The sequence below is a fragment of the Parus major genome, chromosome 2, assembly GCF_001522545.3.
Source record: "Parus major isolate Abel chromosome 2, Parus_major1.1, whole genome shotgun sequence".
Taxonomy (NCBI): Eukaryota; Metazoa; Chordata; class Aves; order Passeriformes; family Paridae; genus Parus; species Parus major.
The window spans coordinates 72,411,951-72,429,286 of NC_031769.1; positions in this window are offsets into that span (position 1 = coordinate 72,411,951).

Genomic DNA, 17,336 nt, shown 5'->3' on the forward strand with positions numbered 1-17,336 from the left:
CACCTAGCAATACATATCCCAGTTTTGAGAAGGTGTCTTCTGTGCCTCATACCTAAAGAACTTTAACCTTGGCCTGAGCAAGTAACTCTTTCAGCAATAAGCTGCATCAGCTATACACAGAATCATCAGACAGTCATCAGAGTGACAGCAGGCTTCCCTGTAGCGTGAAATTCATGTAACTGCATGCAGATGCACACCCAGACACACATATGACTGCTACTTATATGAATTATACACAGACAGACAAGGTATGTATATAGATACCCATTCACAGTTTCCATCCGGCCACTCTCCTGGTGACACTCAGGAGCAGCTACAGAAACACTCTGGGAATGTTGTCACCAGGGTCATCCTCCAGTCCCAGCAGCTGCTCCGAGCTGAGGCTGTGCCACAGGGCCTGGCCTTGGCAGTGGCCATCATGTTGCAGGTGCCTCTGCCTTCACCTCCTACCCATGGATCTGCACAAGGCTTTGTCCCCAAGAGGTGCTTGATGCCCAGGGCTGGGGCTGTCCCGGTGTCCCTGAGCTGCCCCACTCCAGTCTGCGGTGATGGGAGGACCCTCCCTTCCAGGTCTTTCCCTGACCCACTAGGTACCCTCCCTAACAATTCCTGGAGAAGTTAAAAGTTAAACACATCCACTTAATAGATATAATTAGAAATATCCAGCTTCCTGAATTCCATTTTCCCCTTCACACTATTGGTTCCACAGGTCACCGCAGCTCCTCCTTTATATCAAGTTTGAAATAAACATATTTATGAATGACACCAAGGTAATGGCAAAGTTGTGGCTTGGAATCTAAGCCCATGGGATGCTAGCCTTTCTGTACTCTGCAATTCTCAAAGGACCACAGCAAAGCTTTTTTTTATTGCCATAGCATGCATCAAGTCTCAAGACAGTCTGAAATATTCTCATTTAAAAAAAAATCCCATGGTATATCTAAACAATGAGACTGGAGTTTGAACAAATGTTATACCTTTGCAAAGAAAGAGGAAAATACTAATACTCAGTGGATATTAAATCCAGGCAGGAGTGTAGGAATAGAAAGCAGTGTCAAAGGAAGTGGTAAGTGGAACAAAACCCTTGATTTTGAGGGGTTTTAATGACATAGTTTGCAGAATAGGCTCCATGCTCCTAATTTCAAGTTTTAAAGACTAACTGTCATGAGAAAACCAGTTGTCAACATAAGTTCCAATTCACCAGCACTGTATAAAAAGGAACGTGCTGACTTAGTCTTCCCATTTTCACTCTTCTGCATACATAGTTACTTTTTGTGTAGCTGTTCTTGTGTATAGTAATTGAACATGTCTTCTTTCGACAAGCTGTGAATGAACAATGGGAAAAGACTTTCTAATATCGATGATTAATTTAGCTCCTCACACAATGAATTTATTTTTTCCCTCACTCACACTGACATAATTGATTTATACCAGTAGAATAAGCACAAATACATGGCTTTGTTTCATCTAACTGTAAGAGACTTAGAGATCATAATTGCTTCAAACACTGTCAAGGCCACAGAAGGAACTTATGATAAGACAAGTCATCACTAGCAGGAACTTGAGATAAGCACAGAAGAGAGGAGCTCGCAACAGGGAGGCACTAATTCCAGGCCTAGCACAGGTGAGATCTAGTTAACACATTCTGGTTAGTGCATCTGGACAAAGGGCAGTGGCAGACTGTGAGGGAGGAAACAACCGTTTATCCCAAGTTATGGGGGCATCTGCAGCCACCCCACAGATACTTGGAACTTGGGCTGTTTAAAGGTGGCATCTCCAGAAAAACAACTCTTGGACCACAACCACTGTGAAGACGACGGTGAAGAGGGACGAACAGGATGCTGTTGGATCCATGGGGTGGTGACTATCTTCTGCTTAATCTCTCTCTCTCTGCCTCTTTCTTATTTCTTTCTGTTTCTCTACCTCACATTTATTATTAAGTAAAATCTGTACTACTGACTTCAGCATATGGTCTTGTTTGCACCTTAGTTTGGGCAGAGGCATCTCTCAAAAATCAGATTCTAACACTAACACTTTTAAAGTCCTTCAAGATAAATTTTCTTCTGCTACTTGGTTTACTTCATTAGGGAGTAATTCCAGAATTCACCAACTATTCTCCATCAGATTATGTGTACTGTAAGTCTATAGTCATCAGAATATTTATTGTTTCTTTAAATCACAGCAAAAGTGCACTGAGAAGTTCAAAGTAAGAACCAGGAATTTATGCTCATAGCTTTCATTTGCAAAACTGCACGGTCATATTCTAAAGAAACATTTAATAGTACAATTACACAAAATTTCTTAAAAGTGGCTAGGTCTTCAGCTGTAGTAAAGCCCAGTGCTTTATAGACACTGCAACCCACACCAGCTGAAACACTGATGAAGTAATAGGACTATCTTTAGAAAATCATGCTTTAGATTAGAGCTTATTAATTCATATAAAAAAATTCTATTAAAATCTTAGCTCAATCTGTATTACATTTCCCTCCCTGTCCTAATTAATTCATTATAGTAAGTGAAAAAATTTGGACTTATGAAAATGTACATTTTTCTCCTTCAGTTCACCTTCAAGAAACCTATTGAAATTTTTTGGTCATGTTTCAAGAAGCTTTATAAAAATAAAACCCACATATTTTGTGTAATCTTATGCAGAGACAAAAGTTTAAGAAGGATGGCAGTTACATTATGAACAATACTTTGCTCTGTCTAGAAAGCCCATACTTTAAATGCCACATCTTAAAATATATGTCTAAGACAGAGCCTTAAAACAATATTACACTATAATTAAACCAGTGCATACTGAGACTTTTATTGTCACTCCAGCCACTTATTGGCATGTTTTGTTACCTGGTAAAATCTCCATTATGTTTAAAATTTAACAATCACTTCCTAGTTTAAGAGTTATAACATTGTGTTACAGCTATATCTTTTTCAGTGTCTGCTTCTGACTTTCTGAATTTAAGGGTTACACAAATACTCATACTTGTCTATGAAGAAAATTAAGGAAGTCTGGCCTTATGTTGCTGTGAAACTAAGCATGGTATGTATTGTGAGTGCTGTGATTTCACCATTTTTCTGAGCAAGTGTAAAACCCTTGCAATGAAATATGCTTTTTTAATGAATTCCTTGATAAATCTCATGCAAGAGGAAAAAACAAAAACAAAAACAAAAACAAACAAAAAAAAATAAAAAAAAAATAAAAAAACCCACAAAAATAAGATAATTTTAAACTCCCCAGTGTAAAAATGGCATTAGGGTCCTATAGCTAATTTTTCACAAATGGACAAAATACATCTAAAATAAAATTGAGGCTCCATTGCATGGGAGTATTTCAGGCATAATATCTAGAGAGACCTATGAAGAAGAGAAAGCCTCAAAGATTCCCAAACTGAAGTTTTCTGTAAAAAGCATGAGAACTAGATGGTTGTCCAGCAACATATTAAAAAAAAAATAATAATAAAACAGCTTAAAAAAACCCCGAAAGGGATGCTTTCCTTTCCCAAGCAAGTAAATTTTTGTTTAAGTAATTACTTATTTTCCACCCTAGTCTGGACTTTCTGGCTAACTGAAAGAAATTTATCTTTCCAAGGAATACAGGAGACTTGCATGGCTCAGTGTCATGTGAAAAGGGCAGATTTCCTCAGCCTGTATGAGGAGATTTCCTCGACCCTTAGTGTTTAATTGGTCTGCCAGTGACCCAGGAAAGGAGAGGCTCGTACCTGACCAGTCTGTCAGTGCCCCTTTAGGGGAACCCTTCACTGAGCAGTGCTGCTGGACACACAAAGTGATGGAGGGCACTTTGACTTATTCAGGGACACACACCAACAGCACAAGCGAGGTCCCTCAGCAGGGCTTCCCACTTTATGGCACATTCAGCAGCTCTTAGACTTCGTTTGAGAATGTTACTCGTTGCCAGGAACTGCCAGCACTCATGAAAGACTCACACATACAGTTTATAGGATAACATTCTATATTAATATAAAATTGTGACAGGTTAAGGTTTGAGGATTTCTGGAGAGAGTATCTGACTGCAAGAATGTATTCAAAACAAAACACAGAGAAGCTTTTGTCCCCAGTAAAAATACTGAGCACACACAGAATGTGTGAACAATAGGTTCTCCCTATGGGGGAGAAAACAAGTTCAGCCTATTACAATTAGGCTAGAATGAACCAACTTTAATGAAGGAAAACAATTTTGCCACAGTTGTTCTCCCAGCAGCAGGATATCTTTTCTTATCTCCCTTGGTGAACAGGTGCTATGCAGTTTATTAGCTGCAAAATTTCGTGCCATCAAGTTCTCCTCCCTGCAAGAATTTCTACAGAGACTGGCCAAGGTATTTCCACTCTGTTCCACCCTCTGTTCCAATCTCCCCAAAAACCCACTAGCAAGTGTTTATAGTTGCAGATGGTGTGTATGAGGAATAATTGTGGGATAGGCTTCAAGCATGCCAAACCCATTCCATCCAGGGAGTCAAAGCTGCATTTTATCCTATAATTTCCATCCTCTAATCTTACTCCTAGCCATCTCTCCACACTCAGTAAGGACATTCTTGTCAAACAAATGTATGAGAAGGAAATCCACGTGCCATGTCACTTGGGATGCATATCCTGGGATGAATACAGGGGCAGTTCCCAGATGGGTAAGGATGGGGTTGTGAAAGTTAAAGTGCAGCTGGAGCTGAATTTGGTTAGGATTGCAGAGAATAGTAAGAAAATAATTTACAGGCATGTTTGTCAGAAAAGGAAGATTGAAGAAAATGGACTCCCCTTGCCATAAGATGGCAGAGCTGGTAACAATCAACATGGCAGAGGTACTCATCAATATCTTTTGTCTCAGTTTTCAATAGTAATTTATCTTCCTGCACCCCTCAAGCCCTGAAATTCAAGTGAGGGAGTTGGGGAATGAAGTGTCTTTGATCACAGGATAAGATTCTTCAGGTGGTTTGAGACCACCTGAAGAAATTGAAAATAAATTCCTTGAGACCCAAAAATACGGATCCCAGGGTCCTGAGGAAAACAGCTGGTGTAGCTGCCAAGCAATTTTCCATGATATTTAAACACCATGGTAACATGGAAAAAGGCAAATGTTCCACCCATTTAAAAAAAAAAATAGAAAGGAGGACCCTGAGAACTGCCTCACTTTGTACAGTAACATCACGAAGAAAATCTTTCTGCAGGATATGTCAAAACATAAGAAAGACAGCTTCACCAAGAGCAAATCATGCCTGACTAATCTATGACAGATTGATGGAATGACTACACTAAACTAGGCAAAAACTACAGTTATCATCTATCTAGATTTCTGTAAGGCCCTTGGTATGGGCCTTCACAGCATTATTCCCCCTATATGGAAGAGATATGGGTTTGAGGGATAGACTGTTAGGAAATTGGCTGGATGGCGTCTAGAGAGTTACAGTCAACAGTGCAGTATCCAAGTGGGAGACAGTAGTGGGTGGTGTTCTTTGAGGGCCTGTCCCGTGACCAATACTATTTAATATCTTTACTAATGACATAGACAAAGAGATCGACTGTACCCTTAGCAAGTATACAGATGTCACCAAAGCTGAGGGGTGCAGTTGATCCATTTGAGGAATCTAAAGGGACCTCAAAAACTTGAGGAGTGGGCCCATGCAAACCTCATGAATGTAGGAAGGCCAAGTGCAAATTCCAGCACTTGAATTGGGGCAATCCCCAGTGTCATGAGATAGAGGCGTGTGAATGGATTGAGAAGGAGTTGGGATTACTGATGGACAAACAGTGGATGTAAGCTGGAAATGAGCACTTGAAGCCCAAAAAGCCAACTGTATACAGTTCCACACTAAAAGAAACATGGCCAGCAGGTTGAATGAGGTAATTAAAAAAATTAAATAATTTAAATAAATTTAGTGACTAAATTATTTTGGGGAATATTGCCTGAAAAACAAAAACAAACAAAAAAACCCAACCAAAAATACTTGTCATTTTAACATGCTGTTTTTTCACAGGGATGACCAAAAAATAAATTTTTTTGGCTTACACAGGGTTTATTAGTAAAGAGGCAAAAAAATATAGATGCCTATGCTTCCAGCTGTTGAAGGTTTTAGCTGTTCACCTAAAGAATGCAGGTTTCATGCTGAATCACAACATATTGCTCCTGTGAATTATCTGCTCTCTGTCACATTGTATACACACATATCCAACCATTAATCAGGGAGAAAACTGTACTTGTAAGCAAAAGTTGTCTTAATGGGGAAATATATCCAAACAGAGATCTAAAAGAATACTTGGGTACACAGAAAGATATTGTTTTGCCACTTCTGTCTCAATTAGGTATTTTTGTCCCAATGCTGTTTCAAGAAGTTAACTTGGCATTCTTCTATTTTAACGAAATTTTCAAGTTGTTGTTTATGCATGTTTGCTTGACAAAATTAAACTGCAATTTCTTTTCACATGACTTCTTACACATTTACTCCTGCGTGCACACACATGTTCACACAGATGCAGAAATCTGACCAATTGTAGATGTAAAGTATCTGAACTGGGCCAGATCTTCTTTGCCTCTGTCACTGAAGTTTACTAATCTGAAATTCCTTACCTCTGCTGGAGATACTCAGTCAATGCTGAACGATGGAAAGAATTTCCAGATCTGTAACAAAATTTAATAGCTAAAAGGTCATGTTGGCCAAACCCAGAATTTGCACTCTTGCACAAATAAGATCAGCAATGAAAGAAGCAGACATGAGACTTGTGGGGTGGACTGATGTACATGAAAAGAGAAATACAGTGGAGAAAACTGAACTTCTTTTAAAGCTTCAAGATTTAAAAAAGCATAATAAAGAAGACAGAATGTACTACAGTTTTTTGTCTCAGTACAGAGGACTTGTTCTGATTTTTCCCCCCATTAAGAATATTTGTTTGAAGTACAAAGTTTATGGTTTTGCTCCAACCAGGAAAAGGGCTTTTTTGCAGTCTAATGCCTCTCAACAGTTTTCCACTTGACAAAAATATGTCTTCTCTGGACAAAAATAATCCTGTCCAAATGTTTGCTGTCTCTACAGCTGCTCAGAACACTTTTAGACATGTAGAAAGAAACTCAGTGAGAAATATGGCAATATTAAAGTGGTGACGCTGCAGTCTTCCTTAAAGTAACTGCATGGTGCTCTCACAGTAAACACTAATAAAGTAAATACCATGTCTGAAACAAAAAAGCTGGAGATAAATAATAGCTTATAAATATTTGACTACTGGACTTATACACTTTTATTTCCAAAACTTTTTGGCAAAAATAGGAACAGAACTACTCATTTACGATCTCAAATAGTGAAGTTCCAGAAACTTTTTTTTTTTTAATGTTGTTTTTATAAAGAAATAAAATTTGGTATGACAGCACCGTACTAAATGGTTGATAAAAGACAGTAATTTACCTTCCTTCTATATTTTTCTTTTATTTAGCAGACATTGATCAAAAATGCTATTTTTCCTCTTGGCAAGTTGGAATGCTTTAATATAGTCACAAAAAGAAAATATATATGCATAACTGAATTGAAAAATTATTGATGCTAAAGGGGGAAATTTTGGTACCATTTGACCTGGGAAAATTCCTGCCATTAAATATGTTTTCATTTACTTTCACTTCTTCTTCCTACAAACCAGACAATGGGTAATAAACTTTAGAAATGAGACATCTCTAGAAGAATTTGATAAGAAAGATATTCCTGAAGCCCTGCCTTCTTTTTTTTTTTTTTTTAATCACAGATTGCTCAAGACAATCCATGGACTTAGGCCTTCAATCTTTAACAGAATGTTTGGAATTCAGTCTGTGACACCTCATCTTAAACAAACCATGGGTATTCTTCACATGATATGGTGTGCAAATTACTTAACTTTCTAGGAGGTGCACATTTTGACTCATCTCTCAGTTAATCTTCTAAGGTCTCAAAACAGAGAAACCAAATACTTTGCTTGGAAGGAAAAGTTTCATTTTGCAAGATTGGCATATCCACTGCTGTGCCATCATCATAACATTGTATGACCCTTTCAAGAGACTAACATAGCCCTGTTTCTTAAAAGATTTTGACTGAACTTTATAATTTCTGATCATTTCAACCATCAAACATAGTACATTTCTAAATGCGACAGAAGTATCTGTAGCTCTATGAAAATAAGGTTTCAATTCTTAGGAAGTTCTTTCAGATTTGTAAAAATCTGGTAATATAGCTTCCACTCAAATAATGGTTTTGATGATATATGCCTAGAGCATCACTCTCCTGACAAGTCTACAGTATGATGAAAACATCATATTCTTCCCTCCAACCCATCCTTTCCCTTTCATAAAAGGAAAGCCTTTTGGGCCAATTACTTTCCTATGGGATAATTCTCATATATTCTAAGCCTTCTGGGCTAACAGCAGCTAATTACATGCAGGTTCATAAGAAACCCACATTTTTTGACCCCAGAAATAATTACATTATAGTGATTAAAAGAAGAAACTATGCCTTGTAAACTCCCACTAGCTGATATATTAAAAAAAAATGAGACATGCCAGATTTACGCATTTGGAGTACTAAGATGATTCCATACAACTGTCATACACAATTATGTAAAAGCATATTAGAATTAGTATATCATGTTAGTCCTGAAGATTCCACTTTTTAAACACAATTCTTTATCTACCAAACATGGCCCAGAGAAAGAAAAGTAATGTATCAAAAATTACAAACCAAATATTACTATGATCAAGATTTTACATAAATATTTACATATATTTACATTATATAAAAAATAAATTAAAAAGGGAAAAATATAATTAATTACGTACTAATATATTAAATTTTTGTTCCATTATAATTTAAAATGTCTTATCCATGGAAAAATATTTTGGATTTTAGCCCAAAGATAAAGCTTAAAAAACAATAAAAACTAATCCTTTCTCTAAAGAGAAATAGACAAGTTTTCCTTAATTTCATTAACTCCATACTAGTACAATATCTGCTAAGTTGTCTGTAATGTTCAGCAACACAGGGTAGAATTATCAGCTATTCAACAGTCTTTTTCATTAAAGTTACAAATCGGCACATTCACACTCCTTTCACAGCACAACACATTCTCTGTTGCTTTATATCTCATGCAGTGATTGCAGAAGTAAATCAGACAACATCGAACCTGTACATTACTTTTACTTTACACAGATAAAGGACTTCAGAAAATACAAGGCAATGAAATAGCAGACATGTTGGGCACAATTTTGTGTTTTTCTAGAATACTTTTCCCCAGTTCTGGACATATAAAGTGTATTTAATCTAGGCCAGACATCATGGAGGAATATCCCAAGCATAAAAGGGTTATCCTCAACAGAATAACAGCTACATCTTTGCCCCTGTTCTCTCCAGTCTTAACTCCACATGATCAGAGGCAAAGGCAAGTATGGCTTTTTTTCTTTATTTCACTGCAGATACATCAAGATTTCAAATAAGAATTTATCTGATTTTACCTTGGTTACAGTTACCATCAGAAGATCTAAAGAACCTGAAGAACCAGAAAGATTTCTAGGTAATAAAAAAGAGTAAAATTTATATGCAAGACTGCCATTTTTAACAGCAGCAAGAAATCAGCATGGAGCTGGAAGTAATTGTGATTTGCTGGCTTACAACAGCTGAAGTAAAAAAATAGAGGAAATAAATTTGAATTGCATGGAAGATAGCAATATAAAAAGCTTGTTGCAAGTAATTTCTGTTACAGGACATTGACCTTTAAAAAAGCTATAATTTCAAATTACTCAATATTCTTACTGCAGCTGTGGGCGATTATGTTCACTGCAGATAATAAGAAGTACTAATGGTCAACAATGTGTACTGAGCCTAGCAGAATGTATTTGTGTAACATGGAGGAATGAAGTTCAGTAGCCCTACTTGATAAGATTCATAAATAAGATTAGAAAAATTTAAATATGATACAATGGACTATTTCAAGAATCTATGTACATGCAGAAGTTTCAACCATATGCATTTTATGCATATTATTTCAAATAATGGTTAAAAATGCATTTTATTAGAATGGACAGAGGAGTTAAAATTTAATGATATATGGCAGAGCATGAAGTAAGTATAAAATAAACCACTGAGATTTTACTCAACACCAAGGAGAACAAGGAAGATGGGAAGTTAGTGTTATGAAACAGCAGCATCATGGACTACATTTCTTGATTATGATATATGATGTGATATGATGAGATATGATGCAGTATGATATAGTATAATATATAGCATAACATAATACAGTACAATTTAATAAACAATAAAGACTAGCTCAATTCAAAAGACAAACAACCTGAGGATAAGGCAAAATCAATTCTTTATAAAATACTTTCAGCTCAATAAAGTGTAGAAAGTGAGTCAAAAATTAAATCATGTATGTAAATGTGATGATTTTATCTTAAAAATATGAAGACATCTCCAACAATTTCTGTGAGAGCTGAGCATCTGTCCTGTAGGCCAGGTGGACTTACATTCTGTACTCAATAAAGTTTTGAATTTTGTTTACATTTTTGTTCGTCTTTACTAAATAAAGTATACCATAACATAAAATACTTCTTTTCACTTTGTGAACTCACAAAGATAGAATAAAAAAATGTACTCTTTTTAGTGTCCAGACTGTACTTTTAAATATGATCTATAAACACAAATTATTTTTGTTTGAGTTGCTTTGGTTTTGGTTTTTTTTTTTATCTCACTAAAATATAAAAAAAGCCTTTAGCATCCAAAGATTAATTATATTTGGAGGCTGGAAAACTGGAGTATTGCAGATTCACTTTATCACTTTCAATTCATCAAAATTAATTTAAAAAATCTAAACCAAACTAAATGACAGGAATTAAGGTTCTCCTATTTCTGACTTTAGAGAACATAATATATACTTTCAGCAAAACTTCATAACAAGTTAACAGACAAATTAGAAACTTATAAATGAAATAAAGTGTCTGCTGAGTCGATGATCTTCATAACATCATCTGTAAATTCACCTATTTAACCCAAGATCTCTTTTACCTATTAGAGAAGTTCAATCCAAGTTCAATCTCTATAGCTGAAAGGTACCACTTGCACTTTCTTTTGAACATCACTTTATTAAGTGAAAGTTAACAAATCTAATTGATTCAAAATTTAAACATTTTATTATCATATTTTGTCCTTACTGTAAGGACAAAATTACTAGATTTGGAGTAATTGAGGTTTAAATTTTGTGAGAAAGCAAAAGGTGAAAATAATTAATGTTTTCATTATATTTACATATACGAAAGCAGTTTCAATTTTCAACAACTGAAAAATAAATAATTTTGTCCTTAGCAATAAGTATGTAAAAAAACCCCATCCCCCTCTCATAAAGTAATAATTAAAATACAAAGTGGACTTTCCTATGCCTAACAAATTGCCCACATTAACATTTTCTTTTTCTGAAAAAGGTGCTTTTTTATAGGACAATTTTGTAGCTCCCCTTATGTAATGATTACTTCTTTACACAGCTGTGAAACAGTAGTGCTGAAAGAGGCCCTACGGTTCAATTTGTTAATCCCTTGTCTTGGGGAACGTTTTACCATAATAGCTGTCATTCTCGGCAGGTGACTGTTTAATTCATTCTCTTAAAATCCTTGCAAGGGAGGATGAAACCCCTTTTAAGGTCTATTCCAGTGCAGTGCTATCTCTTAAGAGGAAAGCTTTCTGAATAGCAGATCTAAATCTTCGTTTTTGCAGTTTAAGCCCCCTAGTCCCTGCGTCATTCTTTGCAGGCACAGAAAACAGGATATACCTCATGCCTGTTTACAAGACTATGAGGTATCAAATTGTTGTTTTCTTTCCCCTGGGACATATGATTCCAGTTGTCTTCATCTATCATACTTCCTGGGTCTTAGAAAATTTTCTTCTTTTGTGAGCTCCTGCTAAATATAACTTCTAAGGTGTAACACACCAAACCACTTCTAATACACTTCTATTTGTCTATAAACCTGTTTAAACATGTTTATGAATTGTGGTTTAAGTGCACATGGTTTATGTACTCAAGTTAGTTCACAGGTCTTATTGGAATTAATGCTGAACCTCTAAAGCATAAAGAGGAGACCTCCATTTGGGTAATCTTGTAAAAGCATGAACATGTGGAAGTCAAAACATTTACGTTAGTGGGGTTTGTTCCTTAATCCCTTTTTTTTCCTCAAGCAAGGTGTGAGCTGATGGGTGGGCCTATGTGTGAAGCAGCCAAGGCTGCCCAATGCTGCACACAACTGTTCCAGTTGTCTCCAGCAGCCCCACCACATATGTAATAGAACAAACTGAAAATAGGTCAAATAGGTAATATTTAAATCTATATTCAGAAAGAAATCCAATCCATTAAAACCACTGATAAGTTGTGTGTGAAGACCACATGTCTTGACCCTACCTTCTCTTGGAATTTCTATCAGCTGAACACCTCTGGAACCAGGAGTGATAGCTATATTTGCTCTCTTCCATATATTTTCTCTTCTTGATCTTCTAATTTCCTCTTTTTGGAGTTTTGAGTAACTTATAATTGGGCAGCTTGCACCTTGCTAAAATGAATCAGCTAAGTTAATGCTTTGTGAAATGTTTCAATTGAATGCTCCAACTTTTGCCAAAGTCTCTGATTTTCTGAATTTGCCAGTAACAAGGGTTCTTTTTTGTTTTGACTTCTTGAGAATACCCTGTCATTATTTCTCTTGTGCATCTAATTCAGAGTACGGAAAAAAAAAACATAAGCCCCTTAAAGAGGCTAATTGAGAAAGTTTTTGGGACCTTACTCACCACTTCTCTGTCTCAAAGATACGTTTGTGATGTCTAGTCAAAAGGACTTGATCTCTTCCAATAAGCTGTTAACCTTCACCAAGCATCCCTGCTTCACAGACCATGATCGCACTGTACAAACAGTTATTAAAGTCCAGAATTTCAGTTCTGGATTATTATTTCAATAAAGTCAATTCCTGTTCAGGGCATTCCACCTTACAAGCAGAATTGAAGAGAACATCACCATTCCATGTGTTTTGAGTACCACATGTCTGATGTTTGATACTTTCCAGATCACCCTGGCATGAGTAGCTGGGGTGAGTTTAGATAATCACTTCACAACATCCAGAATATGAGGAAACAACAAACATTCCTAGATGACAAAGGAGATACAGCAAAAAGGGGCCTCCATTCCTCTTTAGTAGTTCCCCAATGCTGTTCTTCCCAGCTTCCTTCTAGTGGTCCTGTGTATCTCAGACACAGCTCTATTTAATGACACTCCAAACTTCTCTCCAACTACAATGGCATTTAATACATTCTGTAATTGCAAGTCAAAGGGTGGGACAAGGGCATTCCTCCTGGTATATTGTCTCGGTTTTAGAAGACAGGTGTCTGCTAGGGAGAGCAGGAGCCTCCCTTGGGATGAACGAATATAGACCCCCTCCCTCCGAATTATTATAAATTTGAAATCAAGGGGCTTTCAGGCAGAGATCTGGGGATAGGAATAACAGTTCTTTACTAGTATAACCAGGCAAACAAACAACAAACTACAGCAATAACAAGAACACAGAACCAGGGACCCCGGGACAGCTTTCTCGGCTGAGATGGGATGGAGGAGAGGCTTTGTTTTCACAAACCCCTCGGGCAGTCAGTCCCGGTGCTCCTGCAGGGCTCCAAGGAACAGTCGGCTGGAAACAGCAGGGATGAGCTGAGATCCTGGGCCGGTGGCTGAGGTGTATCAGCAGCTCCGCGGTGGTGGCTGGCACTGCCACACGTCCCGGCAGGACAGGGGGTGCGAGGCCGCCAACCAAGAGGGGAGAAGGAGAAGAAGCAGCCGCTCCGTCTGGGTGATGGCGAAATTCCCTTCTCTCTACCGCAACAGCTCTGCGCCCAAAAAATGTCTTTCCCCGAAGCCGAAGAAAGCCCACCAAACTGTCCCCACACTCCTTTTTCCTGCCCCACTCCCCTGCTCTGGGCCCGGCCACTCTTTGTCTTGTGTCAAGCACTCTCTAAGTACCCACTGTTAGGTTGTCCCCGCAACTAATGGGTAAAAATTCCACAGGCAAGCAGAACAAAAAAAAAACCAAACACCTAACCCCCAACATATATGAAATCACTGGCTTCCAGCTTCAATCTTGATGGTAGTTTCCACTTACCAGATTTACAGATGCATGCTTTTCATGCCCCTTGTCTGCAGGGAGAAGTTCAGGTCCTTGAAGCTGCAAGGTCTTACAGTAAATCCAATTGTTCTTTCTCACCCTCTCTGATGCTGCATTATATAATGACCTCGTCCCCGTAACCCTTTCATGATAGCTTCTCAAGAACTGTATTCCTCCTGCAGACCAGACCATACATCCCAGCATCAACAGCAAGTCTTAGGCAATTCCTACCACCTGAGGCTTGCAGAGCTCATGTTGCTTCTGAAACTCTGAGTCCCAATGTTCAGCTGAAAAGGGAAAGTTACTCCAGCAGTGCCCATGGACTGTTTCCTGAGGTATACGATCACCATATCTCAGAGTGTGAGGGTTGGATACAGAAAACTTATTAGTCCTCCTGCTCTCCTCCTCATACTCTTCTGCACAAACTGCTGTGCTTCAGAAACTGTGCTCTAAACCTGGCTCTTAGGTTTATCCATATACAGGGGTTAAAAGTGTGAAGTTTCTCCATGAGCATGTGTTAAAATGGTGCTTGAGCATTCTTAAAGTCTCCAGGTCCTTAAGGCTTCAGACACACCATGATCAAGGACAGGTGTGAAAATCTGTTACAAGCTGCTTGAGCTATCCTTATGTTTAGTTTTACTTAGACACATAACACTGTCAAGTCCCTAAGTGTCACATCTACATATCTTTTAAATATGTCCAGTCCAGAGATGCTGACTTAGCTACTTCCCTGGACAGCCTGGTCCCATGCTTGAAAACCCTTCCTGTGAAGAAATACTTCCTAATACCTAATCTAAACCTCCCCTGATGCAACTTGAGGTAATTTTCTCCCATCTTATCTCTTGCTGCTTGGGTCAAGAGACCAATACTCACCTTGCTGTACCCTCCTTTAAGGTAGCTGTAGAGAGCTTTAAGCTTTCCTCTGAGCCTTCTTTTCTCTAAACTAAACAACCTCCCTTCCTTCAGCCACTTCTCAGCAGGAGGACCCATGAGACCCCTCTGATTCTTCAGGAGTACAGAGTCAGGAGTTCACAGATACCAGGACAAGAAGGTCAAGATGATCTCAAGATGATCAAGAAGATTCCAGAGTCTGCTGTGCAAACTCACGCATCAACTGGGTATCCCAGCAATCTGCTCTGTATAAAAATTATATACTCTTGGAGGACCAAGGCTTGGGACAAAACCCAAGCCTTGGTCTGATTTTACACTGATTGTGTAAAATATCCTGTGCACCATTTCCAGGATCAAGAGCATTATCTTTCTCAACTAGAACTGGTTCCAAACATATCCTGATTCCATGTTTGGTAAAGGAACATTCATATTTCTGTGTTAAATTAATATAAAGGCATAAAGTATATTAGTTCTTTGAGGGATATAGCCTGTCCTGTGTTTTTTCTTGAGATGGAGGAAGAGACTACAAATGGAAATGGAAAGAATTCTATTTCAAGGTAAAATAATGCCTTTCTGAGAACTTCATTATGAGAAAAATAGGTAACCCTATTGCAGCTCTCAATCTGCCGAGAAGTTACCCCTTAGATTGTGCACTGTATAGATCATCAAGCAAAAGGACCACAGTCCTCCCCAATAATTAAGACATTAATTAGAATTCTCAAGAACCTTACATATATCTGTATCTAAGGCTTCCTGTGCACCTTGATGCAGAATTACATAACTACCTTTAAAAACTCTTTAGTCTCTGCATGCCTAAATTTTGCATATCTGTAGGATGTAAGAATTTCTTGCAAGAAAGATGCAATTATAGTAATAGCAAATGTGAGGATGTTTAACATCAATAACTTTATACATAGAAAGCTGAAATATTTCAGTGGCAAGATGACTAATTTGCCTAAAAATTGTTATAGTACAACTGCTCTCCCTGTTATAGAGGATATGCTGTTATGCAAACCCCAGTTATTGCCTGTGATTTATTTAACTAAGATACAATAAGATATTCTTAAGGCATTTTGCTTTTTCTTTCCCCAGATCTGGCATTGTAGAGGGAAAATAACCTAATGCACATTTAAATTAATGCAGTATAAAATAGAGCAATTTAATATTTAATATGCTAAATTTAAGAAAGCACCTATTAGCTAAAATTGAATGCTGCCCAATTAGTATTTTAATTTCCCTGTTCTCAACCTATAAAACTCCTTTTTGTTTTTTCCAAAACCAGCAAAACCAGCAAATTGGAAGAAAACGCCCCCAGCCTTTGTGTGGGACAAGAGCAAAAGGGATGATTACTTAATTACTTTCTCTGGTTCTTTTATTTTTTTTTTCCCAAATCATTTGTTGTCTAATGATTCTGAGAAAGAACAAGACCAAAAGAAATACTACCCTTTCACAGTAAATCTGCTATATACCTACAAGCTGTGCTGTGGTTACACAACTGGCAATGCATCAGCAGAATTTCCTAGGAAGTCTAAACTAGAAGGTTCATGCCATCAACCTTGCCATGCAGCAGCTAAAGAGAAGCTGGGTGCAAGGCTGAAAAATACCACCAGTGATACCTAGGCTTCAGGGCTAAAAAAAAAAGAGGAAAAAAAAAAGTTACAAAATATTTGCAACATTTTTCAAAACCAGTTCTCCATTTAGATATCCATAGTGTCAGAAAACAGCATTTTGGACTTACCAACTTTCACACACTCTATTTAATAGTAGTACAGATGGAACAGTCAAAGACACAAACATTAAGGTTTGGCTAACTATTCCAAATTGGGACAATTATCTAAATTTATGGCACCTTCTCCAGGGTCTTCCTATTCTCTGTCCCTACTAGATGTATTTCCTCTGCTTCTCAGTTCCAACAAAGTCAATACCAAAATGTGGGTTTCCTCCCACTTTCATTTCTGCATCCCATTAGCTATTTTACCTCCTGCAATGTGAGGCTTGAGGAATAGTAAAATTTGTAGCTGTGGAAGATGTGATGCAAGCAGCAGTAGAAGTTACAGAATTTGATAGATATGTCTTTTCTATTTTTGGTTTTGTGTCTCATTTCAGACATTATAGATAGATGTGAAAAATAGATATCAAGCAATGATGGGAAACAGTCATTGACAGCCACCTGCAGCATCACATTACAACACAAGATGAAAAAGCTGATGAAGAAGTCTGCCAGGAGCTGGCATGGTATTGACATTAGAAACTTACTATGCTCCTGCTCATTTGCCAGGTTTTCCCTGGCCTCAAAACTATCGGCAAT